Raw genomic sequence first — 23760 nt, forward strand, 5'->3', positions numbered from 1 at the left:
CTAAAATCATCCTTAAAATTTGCAAAAGTTTATGTAATTACAAATATTGGTTACACTCGAAAGTGGAAATAATCACTCTTAATGCTTATTTGGGAAAAGGAAATTGTAAATATTTGAAAAACAATTACCTATGTAATATGGCAAAATTCAGTGATTCTAGTTATGATAATCAATATTAAAGATTTTGTTTTACTTCAGAAATGTATATGTAAAGATTTTTTTCTCTAATATATTTGTAGTTTATATTGGAATAAAATTAGAAGGTAATTTGGGCACATCACTTGTAGATTATAAAGCAGTGATTCCAATGTTTACATTTTATGTTCCTAATTCCATGGGGAAAATATTCATATTAGGATTTTTTCTTCTTCGAAAAGTGAAATTCTATGTATATCATTATAATATGATTTAAATGGGTAGAAAGAAAATTTTTCAGATGATCAGATGATTGTTGCACAAAAAAATAAATTTAAGAAAATGCATTGAACTCTACACATATTATATTTATGGTATGCAATTTGTACCTTGTAAAGCTGTTTCTTAAAAAAAAATTAAAACTGATGGCTTTTGGTGAATATATTACAAATTCTTTGAATTTACTTATACTTTTCAAGATCCTCCTAGTTTAACAAAAATATGTATAGCCTACATAATTTAAAAAAGTGATTTCAACTCTATTCAATTCAACATATGCTTTTATCTAGCACACATTCTTTGCTTAGCATTGTGACAGAATCTAGAGTTGTACAAAATAAAAACATAACATCTGACCTTTCCTTAAGGAGTTTACAGTGGAGTAAGAGTATCAAAAGTGTAAACAGCAATTTATTCTAGACATAGAATCATTTCATCTGCAAGCAGCAATAGTTTGACCTTTTCGGATGCACTCTATTTACTTTTCTTGCCTGATTGCTCTGGCCAGGACTCCCAATACTACATTTAATAGGAACAGTGAGAGACAGCATCCTTGTCTTGCCCCAGTTTTTATGGGAAATGCTTCCAGTTTTTGACCATTCAGTGTGATGCTGGCTGTGGGTTTGTCATAGACGGCTCGCATTATTTTGAGATATGTTCCTTCAAAACATAATTTTTTAAGTTTTGCTTCTGTTTTTAGACAGGGTCTCATTCTGTCATGCAGGCTGGAGTACAGTGGCATAATCATGGCTCACTGCAGCCTTGACTTCCCAGGCCCAATGAATGATTCTGCCTCAGCCTCCTGAGTAGCTGAAAATACAGGTGCACACTGCTACACCTGGCTAGTTTTTGTATTGTTGTGTACAGATGGATTTTTTTCATGCTGCCCAGCTGGTCTAAAGCTCCTGTGGCTTAAGCAATCTACCCACCTTGGCCTTGCAAAGTGTTGGGATTATAGGTGTGAGCCACCATGCCCAGCAGAGAGTTTTTACCATGAAGCAATGTTGAATTTATTGAAAGCCTTTTCTACATCTATTAAGATATAATCATTTGATTTTTGTCTTTAGTTCTGTTTATGTGTTGAATCACACTTGTTGAATTGTGTATGTTGAACCAACCTTGCATCCCAGGGATAAAGCTAACTTGATCATGGTGTATTAGCTTTTTGATGTGTTGCTGAATTCAGTTTGCAAGTGTTTTGTGAGGATTTTTGCATCAATGTTCATTAAGGATATTGGCTTGATGTTTTTAGTTGCTGTTGTGTCTCTGCCAGGTTTTGGTATCAGAACAATGCTGACCTCCTAGAATGAGTTAAGGAGGAGTCCCTCTTTCTCAATATTTTTGGAATAGTTTCTGTAAGAATGGTACCAACTCTTCTTTGTACATCTGGTAGAATTCTGCTGTGAATCTGCCTGGTCCTGGGCATGCATTTATGTATGTATGTATGTATGTATGTATGTATGTATGTATTTTTGGTTAGTAGGGTATTTATTACTGATTAAATTTTGGAGCTCAATTATTGATCTATTCAGGGAATCAGTTTCTTCCTGGTTCAGTCTTAGGAGGGTGTATGTGTCCAGAAATTTTCCTTCTCTTCTAGGTTTTCTATTTTCTTTTCTACTTCTAGAAAACCCTATAGGATTGGTCTAAAAGCTCCTTCCATTGATTAACAACTTTAATAAAGTTTCAGGATACAAAAATCAATGCATAACTATTACTAGCATTTCTATACACCAACAACAGCTAAGCCAAGAGCCAACCAAGAACACAACTCTATTGCCACAAAAAGAATAAAATACTTAGGAATACAGCTAGCCAGGGAGGTGAAACAGTTCCACAATGAGAATTACAAAACACTGTTCAGCAAAATCAGAGATGAAACAAGCAAATGGAAAAACATTTCATGCTCATGGATAGAAAGAGTCAATATCATTAAAATAGCCATGCTGGCCACACGATTTACAGATTCAATGTTATTCTTATATAATATATAGTCTAATATCCAGAATCTATGAGGAACTTAAGTTTACAAGGAAAAAATCCCATTAAAAAGTGGGCAAAGGACATGAACAGACACTTTTGAGAAGACATACATGTCAGAGGCTGACAAGCATATGAAATAAAGTTCAATATCACTGATTATTAAAGAAACGCAAATCAAAACCATACTGTGAGACCATTCACACCAGTCAGAATTGCTATTATAAAAACGTCAAAAAATAACAGATACTGTTGAGGTTGCAGAAAAGAGGCAACACTTATATACTGTTGGTAGAAGTGTAAATTAGTTCAACTACTGTGGAAAGCATGTGGTCATTCCTCAAAGAGCTAAAAACAGAGCTACAATTTGATCCAACAATCCCATTACCAGATATATACCGGAAGTTATATAAATTATTGTATCATAGAGACACATACTTGTATGTGTTCATTGCATCATTATTCAAAATAACAAAGATGTGGAATCAGCCTAAATGTCCATCAATAGCAGATTGGACAAATATAATGTGGTATACATATACATAATAGAATACTATGTAGTCATAAAAAAGAATGAGGTCACATCCTTTGCAGGAACACAGATGGAGCTGGAGGCCATTATTCTTAGCAAACTAACACAGAAACAGAAAAAAAAATACTGCATGTTCTCATTTATAAGTAGAAACTGAATGATGATAACACATGGACACAAAGAGGGGAACAATAGGCACTGGGGTTTACTTGAGGGTGGAGGTTGGGAGCAGGGAGAAGATCAGGAAAAACAACTATTGGATAGTAGGCTTAGTACCTCAGTGATGAAATAATCTGTACACCATCCACCCCCGACATGATTTTACCTGTATAACAAACCTGCACATGTACCCATGAACCTAAAAGTTTTTATTAAAAACAACTACTTATTTATTGCAGAATAAAATTTTTTCAATCTGGTTGCAATGGACAAGTGTTTACAGCTGGATTTTTTTTAAAAAAAGAAAACCATTAATGATTGGCCAAAAGGAACGCAAAGTAAAGGATTGCATGGCTGGCCTAAGAGTTTTAGCGAGTTACCTAGAAGGTGAAGCATATGTCCACATCCTTAATTGGAATGAAAGAATGAATATTTGTTTTGCTAAGGGTTAATAGCAAAAGTAAGCATTCTCCATATTGAACCATATATTTGTGTCTGCTAGAAAAAAGTACTAATAGAATATCTTTTTAAATTACTATTATGGCCCATATTTCCAAAGAGTTTTAAAATTTTCAAAGGTATCTATAACAACAACTTTTTTCTTGCACCCACACAGTCTGTAGGAATATAGGGCAGTCATTTTTCAGTATAAGACAAAGAGTTTTAGAGAAAGTAGACAACTTGATGAACACACTAAGGGTAAGTGGGCGGAAACAGGAACTGATGTTCCACTTAACCATTAATATTCCTTGATGATTCCATAGAATGGCATCCTATTGATATTAGAAGTCACACACGCTAGCCATTCATTACACAGGCCTATGGAATGTGCAATATGTTCCACACAACACCACTAATATATGGCAGAGTTAGGTATCCAAAAATGAACCATAACAAAGGGCCCAAATCATTCATGATGCTGAACTGCCAGGATGAAATTGCTCCATAACATTACAACTGGTTTTAAAAACTACGCTCACAGCTTATATTGCCTGAAAAATCTGGCTTTTGTCTATGCATAGATTCTACCTCTGAGACAGCAAACCAATCCCCCTTCTTCTCCTCTTCAGCCCTCTCAAATTGAAAACAATAAGGTTAAAGACTTTTATGATGATTCACTTCCACTTAATAAGTAGTAAATACATGTTCTCTTCCTTATTTTCCTAATAAAATTTTCTTTTCTCTAACTCACTTTATTATAAGTACACACTGGGGTCTGTTGGGGGGAATGGGGGAGGGATGAGGGGTGGGGAGTTGGGGAGAGGTAATATGGGGAGAAACACCAGATACAGGTGAAGGGGAGGAAGGCAGCAAATCACACTGCCATGTGTGTACCTATGCAACAATCTTGCATGTTCTTCATATGTACCCCAAAACCCAAAATGCAATTTTAAAAAAAAAGTCAAAAAAAAATATAGTAAGCAACACATTTAACATATAAAATGTCTTTGTTGGCTGTTTATGTTATTGGTAAGTCAACAGTAGGCTCTTGATAGTTAAGTTTTGGGGTGAAGTTATATGAGCATATTTTACCGTGCAAGAGGTTGGCACCCCAAACACCCACATTGTTCAAGAATCAAATGTAAATAACCTTGAAAAGACAGCAAAATTTTGTAGAGTTAGAGGAAAGAGGGAGAGTTGACAGAAGAAAGAAAATTTACCATTCAATAGGAAAATAAGAAACATGTCAGTTTTTACTTTGTTATTGAAAAAGAAAAGAAAACAAAAAAGCACATTTTAAAACATAGTTGTTTCTCCGACCAGAGTGAATGGGGGTTTGGGGTTAGTTGCCTCCACGTACTGATTCCTTTTTGTTTGTTTGTTTGGTTTTGATTTTTGAGAAATAGTCTCGCTCTCTTGCCAGGCTGGAGTACAGTGGCACAATCTTGGCTCACTGAAACCTCTTCCTTCTGGGTTCAAGCAATCCTCCTGCCTCAGCCTCCTGAGTAGCTGGGACTACAGGTGCATGCCACCACACCCAGCTAATTCTTGTACTTTTAGTAGAGACAAGGTTTCTCCATGTTAGTCAGGCTGGTCTTGAACTCCCGACCTTAGATGATCTGCCTGCCTCAACCTCCCAAAGCGCTGGGATTACAGGTGTGAGCACCACACCCGGGCCACATACTGATCTTCTTTCTGAAGGCAGTTACCTCTTTAGGATAATGGGTAATGAAGTTAACTCAAGCATGCCCTGATTATTCTTTGCCCAAAATTACAATCAGGCATATTATTCCACATTTCGTGGGCTGGAGTCAGCAAAAAGGTGTAGAAAAGCCAAGAGCTGCACTCAGGGAGCTCTCTTCACAGGAAAAGAATAATCAGAAACACTTAATTACAAGTGATACAGAAGAATCACCAGTAACGCTAGAGGACAATGGAGGCTCCCAGTCCAAAATCCACGGATATTGTATCTCAGTAGATTCCCAGAAAGGCTCATGATGTGCATTTTAAGCATTCTTGCATGACCAAAACCAGCAGAATCCATTGCAGTACATCTGTCCACCACATTATTAGAAACACTACACCAACTCAGATTCCCTTGTGGGCAGCTAACAAAGTCATGAATGTGGATATATAAAATCTCATTTAAATATTTGTTATCAGTATTATCTTTTACTGGACTGAGATTCTAGTTACATACTAGCCCCAAAAGTAATAATATATTTATGAAGGAAATTTTCTTCTTTTGATTTGATTTGAAGAAAAATCTAAGCAAGATCTTGACTATACCAGGTACTTAATAACTTCTAATGGTTTCGAAGGCTGTTTCTTTAAGTGATTTCCAAAATTGTATTTGTCAGGGAAATTTGCTGTTTCATCGAGATGGTGTATAAGGCTTTACAATCTCAGCTATATTCCAGGTTTCTTAAATAAATATCACTGGAAGAACAAAATAACATTTTGCCTCTCCTTAGGTCTTTCAACTGTGGGTACACAAACTTCGCCCTTCCCTATTCATTTTTAACCAGACATTTAGTCTGAAGAGGTTAGAAGAATATGGGCAAACAAAGAGCCACAAGCTTTGAAGCTGCCCATACCTCTCAAGATGGGAATCTTTATTTGACAGGTTAGCACTGGAAATGTCTGGCTGTTTTCATTCATTGTGGCACCATGCTTAGATTGAACCAGGTAGGGAAGGACATTCATCTTATTCTAAGACTAGCCTTTCATGTTCAGAGGAAATTAGCTCGCCACCAATGAAAGGCCTTGACATCATTAGTCAGTTCAGGTACCACCTGTTACTTTATTAAATGAAAAGTGGCAGATTTTAGAGGTGTTCTTTAATTTTATCAGTTCTAATAAGCTGTTGTTTGAAGAGAAAAGAAAAAAGAAAAAAAAGCCCTGAGGTCCTTTGTTGGAAGAGCTCAGCCAGGATGCATCTCTGCAAAGACAGACTTTCTTAGCTGTATGATCAGATTTGCCCTTGCTCAGCCAGGTTCCTGTCTAATGCAGTCACAATCCTCTGTGCTCATCCTGACTCACTGAAGGGGAAGCTTCTCCTGGGGAAGTCTTGTCTGGACTTTGATGACCTCATTTAATTCCAGAAACAAGGAAGAAACTAACATAGGAGAAAAAGGCATGAGGTGCTGCTGAAAGATTAGTGTTACCTGGGTGTCCTAAACATAGATTTTTTTGTAACAATTTCAGTTTGAAAATGTTACTCATGATAGTAGTAAAGGTCTTATAGTACCCATGGTTTGGGGTATATACTACAGTATGTGCCAAGTTCAGTGTTAAGTGCTGTGTCTTTTTTAATTCTCATCATAGCTGTGTAAGGTGGATATAACCATTCTACCACCATCCTTTTACAGGTGAAGAAACTGATATTTATAGTGATAAAATTATTTGTCCAAAGCCCTATGGCAGTAGTGCTAAGAATTGAGTCTGTCTGAATCCAATGCCCATGTTGTTACTCAGTGAGAGTTTGCATGATTACATAAATCTACCATCATGAGTTTAATGGAGCACAGGGAACTTGTGCCATAATATCTGAACTCTTTGTCAAATGACAATTTCAACATATACCCAAGAGTGCTAAGAGCTTACTCGTCCTTAAATGTCCCCATATACTTGACATGGATTCTTTTGAGTTAGTGCTGAAAGGTAGAGTTGTTATGATCCCATTTATGCTACAAAGAAACAGGTTAAAATGAAAAGAAGGTGAAGTAAAAAGTTAATTAGCAAAGTCAGCTTTGATACCAGCAACTTTCGTTCCAAAATTTTTTTTTTTATTTTTCTGCTGTAGGATGAAGGTGATATGCTGGAGAAACCTGAGAGTGTTGACCTCTTTCTGCCAGAGCCATTTCCTTTTTCTATCCAGATGACAAGAAGGACGTATTAGGAATTTTTAGGAACACACATATCTCTGCGTGTATGCACACGGTTCTGTGAGCATGCCTACACGCATAGATACGAGTGTTTCCCAGGTGAGAGATATAGATGATCCTCATGCTCCCTCCCATGACCCAGGTCATGCATGCTACATAGGTCTAGGGACAGAGAAACTGCAGGCATTTAGAATGTGACTCAGCCATCTTTATTTTCTCTGTGTCATCTACCTCGGCTTCAATGGGACAAAGTGACCTGACATGCAGGGAGACACAAGCAAATGAAGAAGGGGACCTCATTTGATTCAATCAGGCAAGATAATAAAAAGTTGTTTTTGAGGGGTTTTTTCCCATTAAAAAAACTTTAAGAGGTAGGTTTGGTAATTGGCAAGTAAAAAATGCCATATTTTCTCATCCCCAGCTTCGACTAGGGGTGGCGGAATATATGTATAGATATCAGCCAAGTCAATTATAGGTTCCATTCTTATCAAATTCCCTCAAGCAAACTGATTGCCAGACAAGACCAGTGAGCCATATAATTGCATTTGCCTCTTCTGATAGGGCCAGTTTATTCGGAATTTGTGTTAGGCGCGTGATGTTGCCCATTATTGTCAGCTGAAATTTAGGGGTCTAGAGTTCAGAAGAAAAACATGAAACAACTCCTTCTTGAAAGCCAATCTGGAGCTGAGTGGGAAAAAATAACAGAATTACAGCTTGTGTTTGATGTGCCTGAGATCTAAACTACAAAGGAATTCTGGGCAGGGAACAGTATCCAAGAACTGCCTTTGTGCTTCCAACTAGGCTCAAGTCTGAAACTCAGGAGATGGATACTCTGAGGTAGCTGAAGTGGGGAGACCAACCTTAAATGTATGTCACAGCTGGAAAAATGGGAACACGATACACGAAGAGTACCAGGCTCTTTGCTGCTGACAAGTATATTGCAAGGCCAAAATTTATAGGCTCATATATTCGGACATAAAAGGTTTGAATTCTATCTTGGCCACTTAATAGTTGTGCTAGCTTTGGCAAGTTATTTAATTTTCTTAAACTTTATTTCATTATCTGTAAAGTAGGGAGAATGCTTCATGGGTATTAAATAAGTTTATGCAGAAAGAGAGCTTACCATAATGTCTGACACGTAATAAGTCCTCAGTAAATGTTAGCCATTACTAACAGTCAAAAATAGGAAGCAAAATGTCAAGACTGGGTGTGATCAGGTAGGACTTAAGGATGCTTATAAAATTAACAACTTAAGGGACTTCCAGGTCAAGAAGAGCATCTGAGACTTGACTGCAACCCAAACAGGGCCAGTGCAGGGAGGAGAGATGTCCAAGGAGGCTTCAACCAAAGGAAACAGATGAGGAAAGAGGTCTAAGGCAAAGAGTGGAAATAGGGCCTAGAGTAGTTTCAGAGCTGCTCACAATTATGGGGGCCCCTTCAGTCTAGGTCCCCTACACACAGCAGGGGCCCTAAAATTCTTAAATGAGCAGCAGTCAAGGGACACCAAAGGATGCAAAACCGTAGCAGCCACTCTAGTCTCTTCCTCCTTGCTGAAAGATTTTTTTTTTCTCTTATCAAAGTTATCACTATAATGGGAATGTGGTTACAGCAACCCTAGTTGCTTTTTGGTTCTATTGAGATCCAGTCATCTGCATTAGGGAACTCCCCACCAGCAATCCCTACAGAGTGTGTAGTTTAATATGTGATTCATTTATCCCACTCACCCCCTCGGACTAATGTCAGCTTACTGAACAATGAGGAAACAACTAAGTAAAGGTGGGCCATCCATGGACTGGATGCTTCTTGGCATTAAAAAAGTGAATAAAATTAATGACACTCTTTGCACTGGGAATTTCAACCAAGAAACACAAAAGGAAGTTTCAGATAGTACAGTTAAACTTCTGAAAGTCTCCTAGTACCTCTTATGTACAACACTCCTGGGAAGGGCAGAGTTCCAGAAGAAGCAGATCATGGTGAATCAGAGCAGAGCAGCAGACAGACTCCAAGATGCCATGAAAAGGAAGATGGCAAAATCCATCGCGTCACGGAACAATTTAACAGAAGATTTGCTTCCTGATCTTTCCAGGGCCTAATGTTCAGCTCTTTCTTGAAACCTTGCTTTAGCCTTAGCGAACACCTCCCTCCAATGATTTTATTTGAACTTGGGTTTGTTTGTTTAGAATCTTCTTCCTCCTCCTCCTCCTCCACTGTTTCTCATAATTATTATTTCTCTTCTTCTTCCCCTTCCTCCTCCTCCTTCTCTTCCTTCTTCTTCTTCTTCTTGTTGTTATTGTTGTTGTTGTTCTTCTTCTCTTCCCCCTCCTCCTACTTCCTTCTTCTTCTCCTCCTTCTCCTTCCTCTTCCTATTCCTCTTATTCCTCCTCCTCCTCTTCTTTCCTCTTATTCTTGTTGTTGTTCTTCTTCTTTCTTTTCTTCTTCTCCTCCTCCTTCTTCTTCCTTCTTCTTCTCCTCCTCCCCTCCCCCTTCCTCCTCCTTTCCTCCTCCTCCTCCTTCTGCTTCTTCTTCCTTCTTTCTTCCTCTTTCTCTTCATCTTCCTCTTCTTCCTCTTATTCCTTTTCTTCTTCTTTCTCCTCCCCCTTTTTCTCCTCTTCCTCCTTCTTCCTCTTCTCACAATCATATTTCTGATGAAAACAGAATCCATGTGTCAACTCTAAAAGCAAAGGTGCAGAAGAGTCGATTGAATACCAGGTTTATTTTCCTAAAGGATGTCTTCACTCTGGCTAATGCTTTGGAGATAACCTCAAAAAATTATATGCCAAGTATCAATGACTGGAGAGGATAGTCATGGGAAAGTCCATCTTGAATCCAGTCCCACTAAGTGAAGATACCACACTTTCCCTAGGAAGTCACCTTTCTGTTACAATAGAGATGTCCCATGACTCAAGAAAAAACAGAAGTTCTACAAGAACACAGCTGGTAGTTTGAAATCTGACTGTGTAGCTTTGGACCAATTGTTGTTTTGTTTCAGTAATGAAGCTCTTTATATTATTTATTTACTTGTTTGTTTGTTTTTATCATTGTGGTCTCATGGGTTTTTGTTTTGTTCAATAAATAACTTTCCATTTTATTGTTAATGTGGCCAGTGGGCCCCTCTAGCTGAATTCAGTGTGCTTTGGGAATTTCCCCATCATTCCTTCAGCACTTTTCACTTCCTGGCAAACTAGTATGTTTTAGGCTCATTTTGCACCTTCTTTGCCCCAGCCCCAACATAGATATTTACCTTAAGGAAACCTGGTTTCTAGAGTGAAAATCATATTTAGAAACAATGATCTAGATGCTGAATATATTTATTGCTAGTAGCATGTCATTGCTGTTAGCTTACATTTGTTTCTGTATCTACTTGTTAAAAACCATGAGTTCATACTAATATCTATAATTTCAATTCAACACTATTGGATATATTCCAGTCTTCCTCCTTTTCCATACCCTCTCCACTTCTCTATACCATGAAAACTTGCATCAGTAATTCGACTCCTCCAAGTCAATTTCTCCCTCTGTAAAGTGAGGATGATAATAGCTCTGTTGCTCATCTTTTATGTGGGTTAAACACAGTGGTGTTTATAAACTTCTTTGATGTGCTTGCACTGGAACAGGCCTGCTGTGAGCCCAGGTGAGTCCTCATGAATTAGACAACACGGACTCACTCCAGGTGGACAGCCTGGCATCTACAGTGTGGCTGGCTCTTTGCCCCAGTTTGCAAGCTGAATAAAAGTAACCCATAGCAGCCCTGCATCATAGGCAATCAGTAAGTGGTTGTTGTTATAAGAGATAAATGTACATATTTTTCTTGCAAATTGTGTCATAAGCGGGAGAACAGGTAGGGTCAATTAAGAGCGCCATCAAGGTTTCAGTCAGAAAGGAAACGCGATACAGCCCAGAGTACTGTCAACAGCACCAAGGACATCTCCCTGGTCATTATGGCAACTGGTCTTCACTCCCCTTGTACAGAATATTTTTTTTTAAACTGATGTCTGATTGGATCACCTCTTCAACTCTAAATCAGAAGCAGGTTGACATGAAAATAAAGCCCATTCCATCACCCAAATGCTTAGTTACCAGCTTAGAATCAATCATTTGTATAATGCAGAGTTGCATTACTAAAAAGGAAGAAAAAACCCAAAGGAGGAGAGTTCCCTGATGTCTTCTATGTATGTGGAGGGTAGAGTTTGCAGTGGTTTTTGACCATGTGAAGGCCTCACTGCCAAAACATTCCACACACGTTCTTTGGAGACAGGAAAATGAGCTCATCTTCAGGCTTCTCTGGTGATCTTTCCACAGGGCTTGATGGACTTTCAGTCTGTAGGAAGAAGCCTAAGAAATGTAACTCAGTGCTCCGCATTGCATTGAGAGCACTAAGGTGACACAGACCTCCACAGCTGCATTTTTCTATGGAAGATGGTAAGGCTGTTATAATCATAGCTGCATTAGGATGGGGTGGAGGCCTTGTGAGCATTCCCCTTTTTTCTTGAAGGACTCCATTCCATACAGCATCAGAGTGACACAAATTTCCCGGTCATTTCAGCAACTGCTCAGCCACAGTATGTTTCTTTTTTGCCTTTCAGTGGGCAGTAGAAATGAAAGGACTCAGAACCATGTGGTTTCTTACCTTCGGAGCCAGGTGTCAGTAACACCTAAAGAGTCCCTTGAGGGAATGCTGAGAAGTGAAAGATGTCATTCAGGAGGAAGCAGGGGCAACATTGTTCCCAGAAGTACCATTTCCCATCTGAGTGCATTTTCAAGAGTTTCAGAAATCTTCTGGTTCATGGAGGCTTTGATCTAATACCTTATGTTGTGGATGAAGGCCAGATAATAGCCAAGCTTAGTGGGCTCTCTAAGATATATTTCCAGTAATATGTTCCCTGCAAACAAAAACAAAAGTAAAAGAAAAAGCAAAAAAAAAAAAAAAAAAAAAAGTACTTAGGCACAAACCCTTATCAAGAAAAAGAGGAAAGAGCTAAGACTGAAAGAGCCTAGCACAGAGTGTACATCCAGTAGATGCTCAATATTCAGATCCTTCCTCCCTTCTGGTGTAGGACCCATTGACCTACTGAGCATGGAAGTATGGTTAATTCTGTCTGAAGAAGAGCTGGGTCTTAGGATTCCCTGGATCACTGAAAGAAATCTGCTTCCTAGTCGGGGTCAACTATCCACCTCACTCTCTGTCCACCTCAAGCAGCTTGGAAAATTCTCATCCCAAGTGGGAGGGGGGAAATGAGAGAGGAATCCTCAGTCTCTTTAGGACCAGCTATGTGAATTGGTGCCTCTGGCTGACCATCCTTGAGAAGCTGCTCCCAACCATACCTGTGGTCCCATCCCAGGTCCACCACAAGGCAAGACAGGCTTTCAGAAGAGAACAGCAACCTTTGAACCCGCTGCCCCATTGACCAGTTCTATCTCATGAGGCAAACCGCTTTCCATTTCTTTATTAGTAAAATGAGAATTAATATCCATTTCACATGCCTAAGGAGAGGATTAAGTGTGAGTATTCAGGAAGTACACGTAACAGATGTTAACTCTTATTCTTACTACTTTTACTTGAAACTCAACCACTTAAGGTGCATTCCTCCAAGTTAATAATGTCCTCTTCTTTGCACACAAGTGAAGACATATCTTTTTCCTGACATGTTTCATATTAAGGTACCAACCCCTCGGTGTAAATCAGTATCCCCTCTGCTCACTGAGATAAATGCATATCTGATTGCCTCCTTTGGAGTGTCTAATCAGAAACTCAAAAGAATGCAACCATTTGTTTCTTCTCTACCTATGACCTGGAAGCCCCCTCTCTGCTTTGAGTTGTCCTGCCTTTTGCTTCAATTTGTCCCACTTGTCTGGACTGAACCAACATACATTGTATACATATTGATTGATGTCTCATGGCTCTCCGAAATGTATAAAACCAAGCTGTACCCCTACCCCCTTGGGCACATGTCAGGACCTCCTGGGGCTGTATCACAGGTGCACATCCTCAACCTTGGCAAAATAAACTTTCTAAATTAACTGAGACCTGTCTCCGATTTTGGGAGTTCACACATAGGAAGGAAAATAAGCGGATGACAGATGTTACTTCATTAACACAAAAGGGTGGTAAAGAGCAATACTTTCAAAGCCCCCTGTAATTCATGGGACTCGCTACAAAATGAAGAAAACTCAAAATTTAAACTAAACAGGAAAATGAAAATTGGAGGTGAGGTCATCATTCTAGAAGGAAAAAAAATAAGATATGTAAACCAAAAATACAGTTCCAAGGTTCCTCACCATCTGAAGGGACTTCCTCCTCAGCCAGGGTACTCTTAACCTGAGAGACTGGTTCAGGCCATGATGGGAAGTCAGGGGGTCAGACATGCCTCATTATACCTCTTGGGGATTAAGGTCAACACAAACTTTAAGTCTGATGAGAAACATTTTACAGCCTATTCTCTCTGAAGCCTGCTACCTGAAGGGTTCCTCTGCAAATTAGTCTCCGCAATCCTTTTTCTTAATCCAGAAATTCCTTTCTATTGATCCCAGGTATTTAGATAAACTCAACTTACTGTCAACTAGAAAATTTTTCAATCTACCTATAAGCTAGAAGTTTCCTGCTGCTTCGAGTTCTCTCACCTTTCTGGGCCAAACCAATGTATTTCTTAAATGTATTTGATTGAAGTCTCATGTCTCCCTAAAATATATAAAACCAAACTGCACCCCAGCCACCATGGGCACATGTTCTCCAGACCTCCTCAGAGCTGTGTCACTAAATATGAGTGGCTATGGTCACTCATATTTAGCTCAGAATAAATCTCTTCAAATATTTCACAGAGTTTGACTCTTTTCATCGACAGAAAAAGCAGAGCTAAGACCAAAAAAAAAGGCCAGCACTGAGGACATTTTCTGACTTTTAGCTCAGTGCATCAAGGAGTGAGAGAAGGTCCTTTAAAAACCCGTAAATTAAACTAAACTATGGTTAATTGTTTTCTAAAACTAGCACAAAACTCCTAAGTTATGAGATTCAATAGATTTAAGGTGCAGTTTAGCTACAAGTAACAGCAGACAACTGGGTTGGAATATTAGATAAAGGGCTGGCTGGAGACGTCATTTAATTAAGTCTCAGCTCTGTCTTTGTAAAATGGAGATAATAATTGAATCTAATTTATAGCACTACTGTGATGGATAAATGTGATCATGAATTTAAGGTACTTAGCTGAGTGTTTGACACTTAAAACTCAATACGTGTCCATTGTTGTTGTTATCATCATCCTCTCACTTGTTAAGCAGGAAATAGAGGTCTTAGAAATGACATCGCAATGGAAAATGTGGGAGACACCTTCCATGGCAAACCAGTGTCTACCCTGTATTATGTCAAATAGACTCCGCTTTGATGGTTAATTAGGGAAGAAGGAGAATGAAGAGAAGTTGATTAATGGATGCAAAAATACAGTTAGATAGAAATAGTAAGTTCTAGTATTCGACAGTACAGAAGAAAAATATAGTTAATAATAATTTATTGTTATTTCAAAATAGAAGAGAAGAATTATGATATTTCCAACCAAAGAAGAGAGAAATGATTGAGGTGATGGTTATCCTAATTACCCTGCTTTGATCATTACACATTGTATACAGGTATCAAAATATCATACGTGCCCCCAAAATCTATACAACTATGACATATTAATAAATAAATAAGGTAAATATTTAAACTCTGATAAAAATAAAAATCTAATAACTCAAAAATGCCTAAGCCTAATTTAATGCATTAAAAGGCTATAAAAATAAAACAAGAATTTAAAAATTTATAACTTAAAAACAAAGATCACCACCAACTCTGCCACTCCCCTACCACTCAATGGGGAAATGTCACACATAGAAGACCCATTAATAATCTATAAAAACACATAATTTAATTCTCTACCAAGAAGAGACAACTAAATTTAAGATCCCTGAGCCTAAACTCCCTACAGAGGCCTTTAGAAGTGGGGACTCTTGGGTCAGGATTGCCAGCAGGAAAGCAAGTATTCTGTGACCACACAGGACAGGCAGCTGCAGACTTTTATGGACATCATTTGTCCTTAGTAATATAATTTTTTAATGTTGAAAATATATACAAACATGACAAATGGGGGAACACAAAATGACCATTAAGATTATAATATATGTGTGAATAAGCCATCAGAATAGTCTTTGAAAATAAAGGGCCATATAAATGCTAATATTCCCACCTCTTACTGGTAATAATAACATGTTATCTGGCTGAAACAGTTCCTTAAGTACTTCATGTTCTCTGCTGGAATCAAGTCATTAATCCCATTTATATAGTTAATGGGGGAGCCCTGAGTCCAAATTAAGGTCCTAAAGAAAAGTACTGGAATTAATGATAAAGGGGAATCATTTTTTTTTTCTCTACAGCTATAATATTGCTTTGCTAAATAGTACTTTTTGACCCTGAACTTTACCTTGAATACTGAATAGTCCACTCAGGAAATAAATGCTTAATAACCTACATCAGTAGTTTTGGAGTTGGTCAACCCACACATGACATAGTCACTCTGGTCGCCTAGTGACCAGTCACTGGCCTCTTTCCTCAAGCATCCATAGTCCAATTAGCCCATGAAGGCTGAGATGGCTTTTTCAGCCTGCCGGTGAACTAGGACAGCCACCTGCCATGCCATGCCATACTCCCCCAAAGCTCTATGTGGTGATGTATTGTCAGTCTGTGGCCTCTTCTGCATGAGACACAGTAGCAAATAGTAGTCATACGTTTTCTTGAGCTCCAGGGTCAGACAGACATCCCTTCTCTAACAGGATCTGATGTTTCTGGGTCAGTTACCATCTCTCAGGCTGGTTTCCCTTGTTTTTAAAGTGGATGAAGAAGTACAAGATATTCTTGGGATGATGTGCGTAATTATTTATTAGAATTAATAAATAAGTGATCGGAAGGAAAGAAGGAAGATGAGGGAAGGAGGGAGGGAAGGAAGGAAGGAAGGAAGGAAGGAAGGAAGGAAGGAAGGAAGGAAGGAGAATGAGGAAGGAAGGAAAGAAGTAGGGAGGGAGGGAGGGAGGAAAGAAGAAGAGAGGGAGGGAAAGAAGGAGGAAGGGAGGGAAGGCAGGAAGGAAGGCAGGAAGGAAAGGGAGGACTCCCTGAAGAGTCACTGCTTTTTTAAAACACCAATGACGGGACAGGCTGCAGAAACTCTTACCAGAGTCCAAAGTCTCTCATGCTAGAGTCTGTCCTTGTTCTCTGTCACTGAGAGTTTCAGGAGCAAAGCCTGTCAACCAGAAAGGAGCAGCAGCCTCCTTCTTGAAGTCAGACCCGCAGCCCTTTGAGCATCAGGGGCAGCATTAGGTTTTTCATGGGATAATGGGGTATATACTGTGAGTACATTTAAAGATGACAAGGAAAGTGAGATGGTAACTCTGTGTGCGGCAGTTCTTCCAACACAGAACAGGTCTAACCACTTCATTCCTGCTCTACAAGGACAAGCCTATTTAGATTGGGGATTACAGCAAAGGAGCCTAATGCTACTGAAATGACTTGCTAGCCATTCTTCCCACAGGCATCCTCTAGGGGAAGCCCTTGGGCACCAGCAGCCTGGGACCTGTGGAATTTTATTTTCTCAGTGTCAAGAGGCAGCCACATTTAAAGGCAGCTTCTCTCCCTATTTTGTGCCCAGCGTGTAGCGGAAGGGGAGAACCAAATGTTATCCCCAGAGATTCTCAGGCCCCAGGCTCACTGTGCCCATAAATATAAAACAGGTGGCCTGGGTCCCTGCTCTAAGGCCCTGTGCTGAGGTGAAAGTAGACCATCCAGGCACATTATTGTCCAGGACCAGTACAGGCATGCGCAGGGCAAGAGAGGGCTCTCCCCAACCCACAAGGAATGCCAGGTGATGGTTCAGCAATTATCACGTTGCCTCTCTCAAAGCACCAGGGAGAGACCATTTCCTGATGGCCCGTACCTGTTGCACTAAAGTGTTCATTGAATGCAGATGCCAGGGAGAAGCGACTTCCCAAGCCTGTGCAGAGACAAAATGGCAGAGTAGGACCTTCCAGGGACACTCCACTAGAAAAGGGCAGAAAGCCTCAGAAGGGCATGTGCACAACTTCCTAAACACACTGCATGTGCTCACTTTCCAAGGGTAAGGAGGGCACGGTACACGTGGGCAGCCCACACTAAGGCAAGAATCATGGGAAAGCTGGCTGCAAGTGGACCAGCCTATAAAGTCCTAGGATCACAGTTAAACACCACACTTGTTCTTCAAGTCGCCCACATGGATCTCTTCCAAGTCTACTTTCCTTTCTTTCCTGCTCTAAAGCTTTTTAATAAATGTCCACTCCTGCTCTGAAACTTGCTTCGGTTTTTTTTTCTGCCTTATGCCCCTTAATCAAATTCTTTCTTCGGAGGAAGCAAGAATTGAGGTTGCACCTGTAATCCCAGCAATTTGGGAGGCCGAGGTGGGCGGATCACAAGGTCAAGAGATCGAGACCATCCTGGCCACGATGAAACCCCGTCTCTACTAAAAATACGAAAATTAGCCGGGTGTGGTGGCACGTGCCTGTAGTCTCAGTTACTCGGGAGGCTGAGGCGGAAGAATCGCTTGAACCTAGGAGGCGGAGGTTGCAGTGAGCCAAGATTGTGCCACTGCACTCCAGCCTGGTGACAGAGCAAGACTCCGTCTCAAAAAAAAAAAAAAAAAAAAAAAAAAAAAAAAAAAAAAGAATTGAGGTTGCTGCAGACCTGTACAGATTCACCACCAGTAACAGTTATCTCCCACCAGTAACAAGACAATATCTGCAGAATGAAAGAAAGCACTGGTAATAATATACCGAGACCATAGCCATAGAATGTGACTATCCTAAGCAAACACCCGCAGCCGGTCATCCCAAGCAGAAGACAGGCTGCTGAAGCAGGGAGTGATTTCAGAGGGGCTACAAACTGGGGAACCCTCATGAGGAGCAGGTGCTGGCTACCGTCACCATTTAAACTATCTTGACTGTTTTTCAAAAGAAAGAAGAAAAGTAGGCAGGATGAAAGGAAGGAGGAATGAAAGAAGAGAGAGTAGGACAGTAGTAAGAAAAGGAAAGAAATGCTTTTAAAATAAAATATATCAAAACTATTAAAAGTAAAAAATGCAGAAACGTACAAAAATCTACTGAAAATATTACCAGTGTGTGGCAGAGGAGACAGTGTCATCTTTTGCTGAAAATCATTTTTTCCACATTTCCATACATGAAGAATAAATAGATAAATGAAAGGATGGGTAGAAAAACAAAATAATCTGATGAAAGAGAAATCTTACATTATGTACTTTTAATAAAAGGAGTTGACTTTAATTTTGCATAGTATACACAAAAAGGAAGCAAATGGAACGAAGGGGAATGTTAAACTTCACGTGAATGCTTCTTCATTACAAAATACGGAGAGCTCCTATTCCTAAACTCCCCAGGTGTCCACAATACTGCACACCCTAATCCCCTGTCTGACCTGATTCCAGTCCTCTGTTGGCCTAACGTGGTTTAAAGAAAAGCCCGTTTTCAGATCAACAGGGCAGGCAGCTTTGGCAATGAGTCTGGGGAGTATAAAGACAGTACCTCTCCCGCTGAGAACTCTCCTATGATCCTGCTATGGGATTTTCCATTTCCGCCTTCAGTCACTTGCCTGGCAGAAAGTGCCTCTTACGTTACTTGGGGAGGTATCGGGACTTCAGGTATAGCTGTGCATCCGCCTTTCCTGAGGGGAGTACAGTCAGGAAACACAGGACTCAGAGCTGTAAGGGAAGAAGCCAGTCCCCACTCCTGCCATTTCTTTTCTGCAAAAACAGTGAAGATAGCATCTCACACAAGCCTTTCTTAAGCTACTTTTTTTTTTTTTCATTTCTGCTTCAAGACACAGAACAATGATATTTGAGTTTCCTCCAGCCCTATTTTTGAGTGATGGTAAGCAAACATTTTAACTGTAAAATGCTTCTAATAACCCGGTCAGACTAAAAAACAAACTCAAAAAAGCAAACGCTCACAAAAATATTGCAATCTATACTAACTTATAAGCAGAACCAAATAGCTTACATTTTACAGATTCAACTGAGACAGAGTTTAATCTTAAATGTGAGCATACAATTCTATTTTCATTTTAAGGACATTTATGCTAATAAAAGCCTTTCTGACATACAGTCAGATGAATATCTACCCTTCTTCCTTGATTTTGGAAAGCCACTCCCTCAAGAAAGGGTTCCACAGCCCAAGTCAACCTGGGGGATTTCAGCATCATCATACTCTTCCTCACCCAATGAGAAACTCCCTTTGAAGCAGCACCAGCATTCTCTTGCTTTTCATTACCAAGACCTAGAAGATTCCTTGATTGCCAGGAGTACCTCCTTGAGGAGGAAGCAGGTCTTTGAGGCCCAAGCTGGACTTGGCCCTGGGTAAGCACCATCCTTCTGAGAGCCGGGGCTGGGATCACTAAGGGCAACAGAAGAGGTTATCGCCGAAGGCTATGGCTGAACATGATATTATTGTTGATGTGGATACCAAGAAAGGTATCCAAAAACCTCTGATCAACAAGATGGACTTAAAATTAAAAAAGAATTGCCTGCTAATAACAAAGGTTAAGTAGCAGGGTGCACTGTGCAGCTGTTGTCATCTCTAATGAGACAGTTTATCCTCGCAGTTGCAGAGAGGAGTCTTTGGGGTCAGGCAAGACCCGAGGAAAGGAAAAGCAGTGCCCTGAAAGGAGAGATGGAAAAGAGAATCCATATTCCCCATGCACCCACCCTGGTCAACGAGGTCAGATACTGCTTCACAGATGATATTTTTAGTATTAAAATTGCCCCATGAGTTATATATTATTCTCCTTATTTCACAGATGAGAAAACCATAGCTCAGAAAGGTTAAGCCACTTATCCAAGGTCACACAGCCAGATGCAGAATGCAGAGCCAGGTATCCCAGAGTTCTTTCCACTGCACAAGGTACCTCAAGAGATGCCATATCGGCCTCAGCTCTCTCTTACCGGACACAAGTATACTGGTTTTGTGCCTAACAGACCGATGGAAATAAATCAAGGCCAGCCTGCACAGGGGACAGAGTGACTGACTACTTTCAAGGAGAGAAACTCAGTTGCCCTGGGGCCTCAGGGAAGCCTGTCTCAAATTTGGACTGATTCAGATTTGGCTGGAGACGGTCAGAGAACAGGGTGGTCACTTGCAAAGGAACATCTCTGGAGAGCACCTGAGTGTAAGGCCTTTTCCCAAGGAGCCTTAGACGTGACACTCTCCTTCAGCTGGCCTGTTTTAGATGCCCCAATAGCAGGAGAAGATTCCAGGTTGCTTTCAAAGGTCTCTATCCATCATAGACAAATCTGATCAAGCATGCAGGCAGACAGTGCCTCAAGTCAAATCAGAAATATCTCTGGAATGAGAACTGAGGTTGACAGCTCTGACTGTAGGTCACTTAGACAAGTTACGTAGCATCTGTGCCTCAGTGTCCTCAGCTGAAGTGGGTTCTCCTCATTCATATCTCATGAGGATCCAGTGATAAAAATAGAATGGTGATTTAGGCCATTCTTGCATTGCTATAAAGAAATACTTGACACTTAGTAATTTATAAGAAAAGAGGTTTAATTGGCTCATGGTTATGCAGGCTGTACAGGAAGCATAGCACTGGCATCTGCCTCTGTGGAGGCCTCAGGAAGCTTCCAGTCATGGTGGAAGGTGATGGAGGGATAGATGGCTCACGTGACACAAGCAGGAGCAGGGGATAGGAGGTACCACACACTTTTAAATGACCAGATTTCATGTGAACTCAGAGTAAGAGCTCACTTATCACCAAAGGGATGGCCCAAGCCATTCGTGAGGAACCCTTCTCCATAATCCAAACACCCACCACCAGGCCCCACCCCCAACATTGGGGATTACATTTCAACATGAGTTTTGGACAGGGACGAATATCTAACTGCATCAGATGGAAATATGCTTTAAAAAAAACCAAAATAACAAAATAATCTCAACATGCAAGAGATATACAACTGCAAGGAGAAAATGTAGTCATAGACTAAAACTAAAGGTAAAATATAATCAAATAAAATATTTTTTTAAAAAACAAAATAATTAGATGCCTATGAAATTTGATGATTTATATACCACAATATATTCTTTCTGTATATTTTTAAAATGTAAATATTTATGAAAAGGTCAGAGGTCTATGGGTGAGTTTGTAAGTTAACATCTTATTTAGTGAGTATCTACATAAATATCAGGACTCACCCCAGAAAAGCAGAATCAAAATCTCTGTGGGTGAAGCCCAGGAATCTGTACCTTAATGCATTCTTCTAATGAAGCTTATCCAGGTAGTGAACAGAACCAACTCTGAGAAACCCTGCAGCACGATCTTCTAATCACGTTTTTATCCCCGGATAAAGCATGGCACCTCAAGGAATGAATGAGTTAAAGAAGGATGGATCAGACAGCTGGTAGGCAGGTAGTGCTGTTTAGCTGAAGCTATAGAAAAGCTTGTTATGGCAGGATAAGGATGCTGGTGCTGGTACTGTGATACACACAGTTTATAAAAACTTGAGGAGAGGGATGGCAGATAGAAAACTAATCCTGCACGAGTTCACTTTTTCAGCTCTCGGTAAGCCAAAGCTATTTCACCTGAGGATGAAAGGGCCCACACAAAAGACATGTCTTTTGAAAACCTCCTCTTTTCTTTATGCCCTTCTCTATGCCCACATCAACTTCTACTTAATAAAATGACAAAACGTTCCCTCCCATCTCCAGGGATTCCTAATATAGAAAGTAACCAGAATGCTTTCAATAATCAGGTTGGAAATGAATTTTTAGTGCAGAAATTTATTAAAATTGAAAGACATTGTGTAATCTTCTATACCATGAGAATTCATCAAGCTGCCTGCCACAAAGACCACTTTTAGATTGGGTGCAGTGGCTTATGCCTGTAATCCCAACCCTTTGGGAGGCTGAGGCGGAGAATACCTTGAGCCCAGCAGTTTGAGGCTACAGTGTGCTCTGACTGCACCACTGCACAACCTGGGCAACTGAGTGAAACCCTTTCGAGGAGTAAGCTGTAGGCTCACTGTGGTCATTAAAAGCGCTAAAAGCTGGTAGGATAATAAGTCTGCCTACACTTCTCCAAGCGTAAGTATTTTTGTTTTGTTTTGTTCGAGATGGAGTTTTGCTCTTGTTACCCAGGCTGGAGTGCAATGGCGCGATCTCGGCTCACCGCAACCTCCGCCTCCTGGGTTCAGGCAATTCTCCTGCCTCAGCCTCCTGAGTAGCTGGGATTATAGGCACGCACCACCATGCCCAGCTAATTTTTTGTATTTTTAGTAGAGACGGGGTTTCACCATGTTGACCAGGATGGTCTCGATCTCTTGATCTTGTGATCCACCCGCCTCGGCCTCCCAAAGTGCTGGGATTACAGGTGTGAGCCACCGCGCCCGGCCCCCAAGCATAAGTTTTTAGTCCTTTACTTAAAGCTTGCTCCATGCATTGTAGTCAAGCTGACTCTTCATACCTTTAAAAAGTCTCCAAAAGCTGCACCCGACCAAGTCATTCACAGATAAAAACGTGTAACCAGTAGTAAAATGATATAGCTGGTCCAGGCAAGAACTCCAGCATTTCAACGTCCATCCTGTTCTGTGCCTGTATGCTAGAGTTAGGCTTGCTTTTTAAAACCTCAGCAGCTATTCTCATTCCTGCTTTGGAACACAACTGTCCATAAGATGCCACTGGGGGTACAGCCAAAATGACCGACTAGAAACAGTGGCATTTTGGTGGCTCCCATTAAAAAAAAAAAAAAAAAAAAAAAGTAAGCCTGTATGTGAATTCTTCACCAGCAATCAACGTATCCAAGTTCTCTCATCAAAATTGAGTAGAAGGCTGGCATGATCCACAGAGAGAAGGAAGAGCAGTGTGGTACAGCCGCACACCTTAGAGCCACGGAGAAAGGCAACCCCCTCCCGCCAACCGTGGGAGGCAGTAAGTGAGCGGGCTACACCAGGCGGGGAAACTGTGCTTTTCCCACGGAACTGTGCAATTCACAGATCGGAAGATCCCACTTGCTAACCCACACCACTGGGGCCTAGTATCCCAACCCCAGAACATGCAGATTCTTATAGCCTCTCAGCTGGAATCTGCTTAAGCCTGCTGAATGCCCAGGGGAAAGGAAACCAGCACCGCCTGCTGTGTAAGCCATCTGAGCTCCTTGGGGGAGGGGTAGTAGCCTACACTGGGACTCCCAACTGCCTAACACACTTAGCTCCCTTGGTTAGGGAAGGGTAGTACCCAATTCTATATCTCCAGGCTGCACTTTTTTCCCTGCTGGAGCCAGAGAAACTGGATGGC

The 23760-nt window shown here is 40.5% G+C and overlaps 1 long non-coding RNA gene across 1 annotated transcript in view; it reads right to left on the reverse strand.

Moving 5' to 3' along the window:
• Nucleotides 1-11929: 11929 nt before the first annotated feature.
• LOC141580729 (uncharacterized) overlaps nt 11930-23760 on the reverse strand; it is a 127282-nt gene continuing 115451 nt past the window's right edge. The window contains exon 4 of the long non-coding RNA XR_012513020.1: nt 11930-12293. This is a non-coding gene — a long non-coding RNA (uncharacterized LOC141580729). The remainder of the gene's footprint in view (nt 12294-23760) is intronic.

Source organism: Saimiri boliviensis, chromosome 12 (genome assembly GCF_048565385.1).
Source record: "Saimiri boliviensis isolate mSaiBol1 chromosome 12, mSaiBol1.pri, whole genome shotgun sequence".
NCBI classification, from domain to species: domain Eukaryota; kingdom Metazoa; phylum Chordata; class Mammalia; order Primates; family Cebidae; genus Saimiri; species Saimiri boliviensis.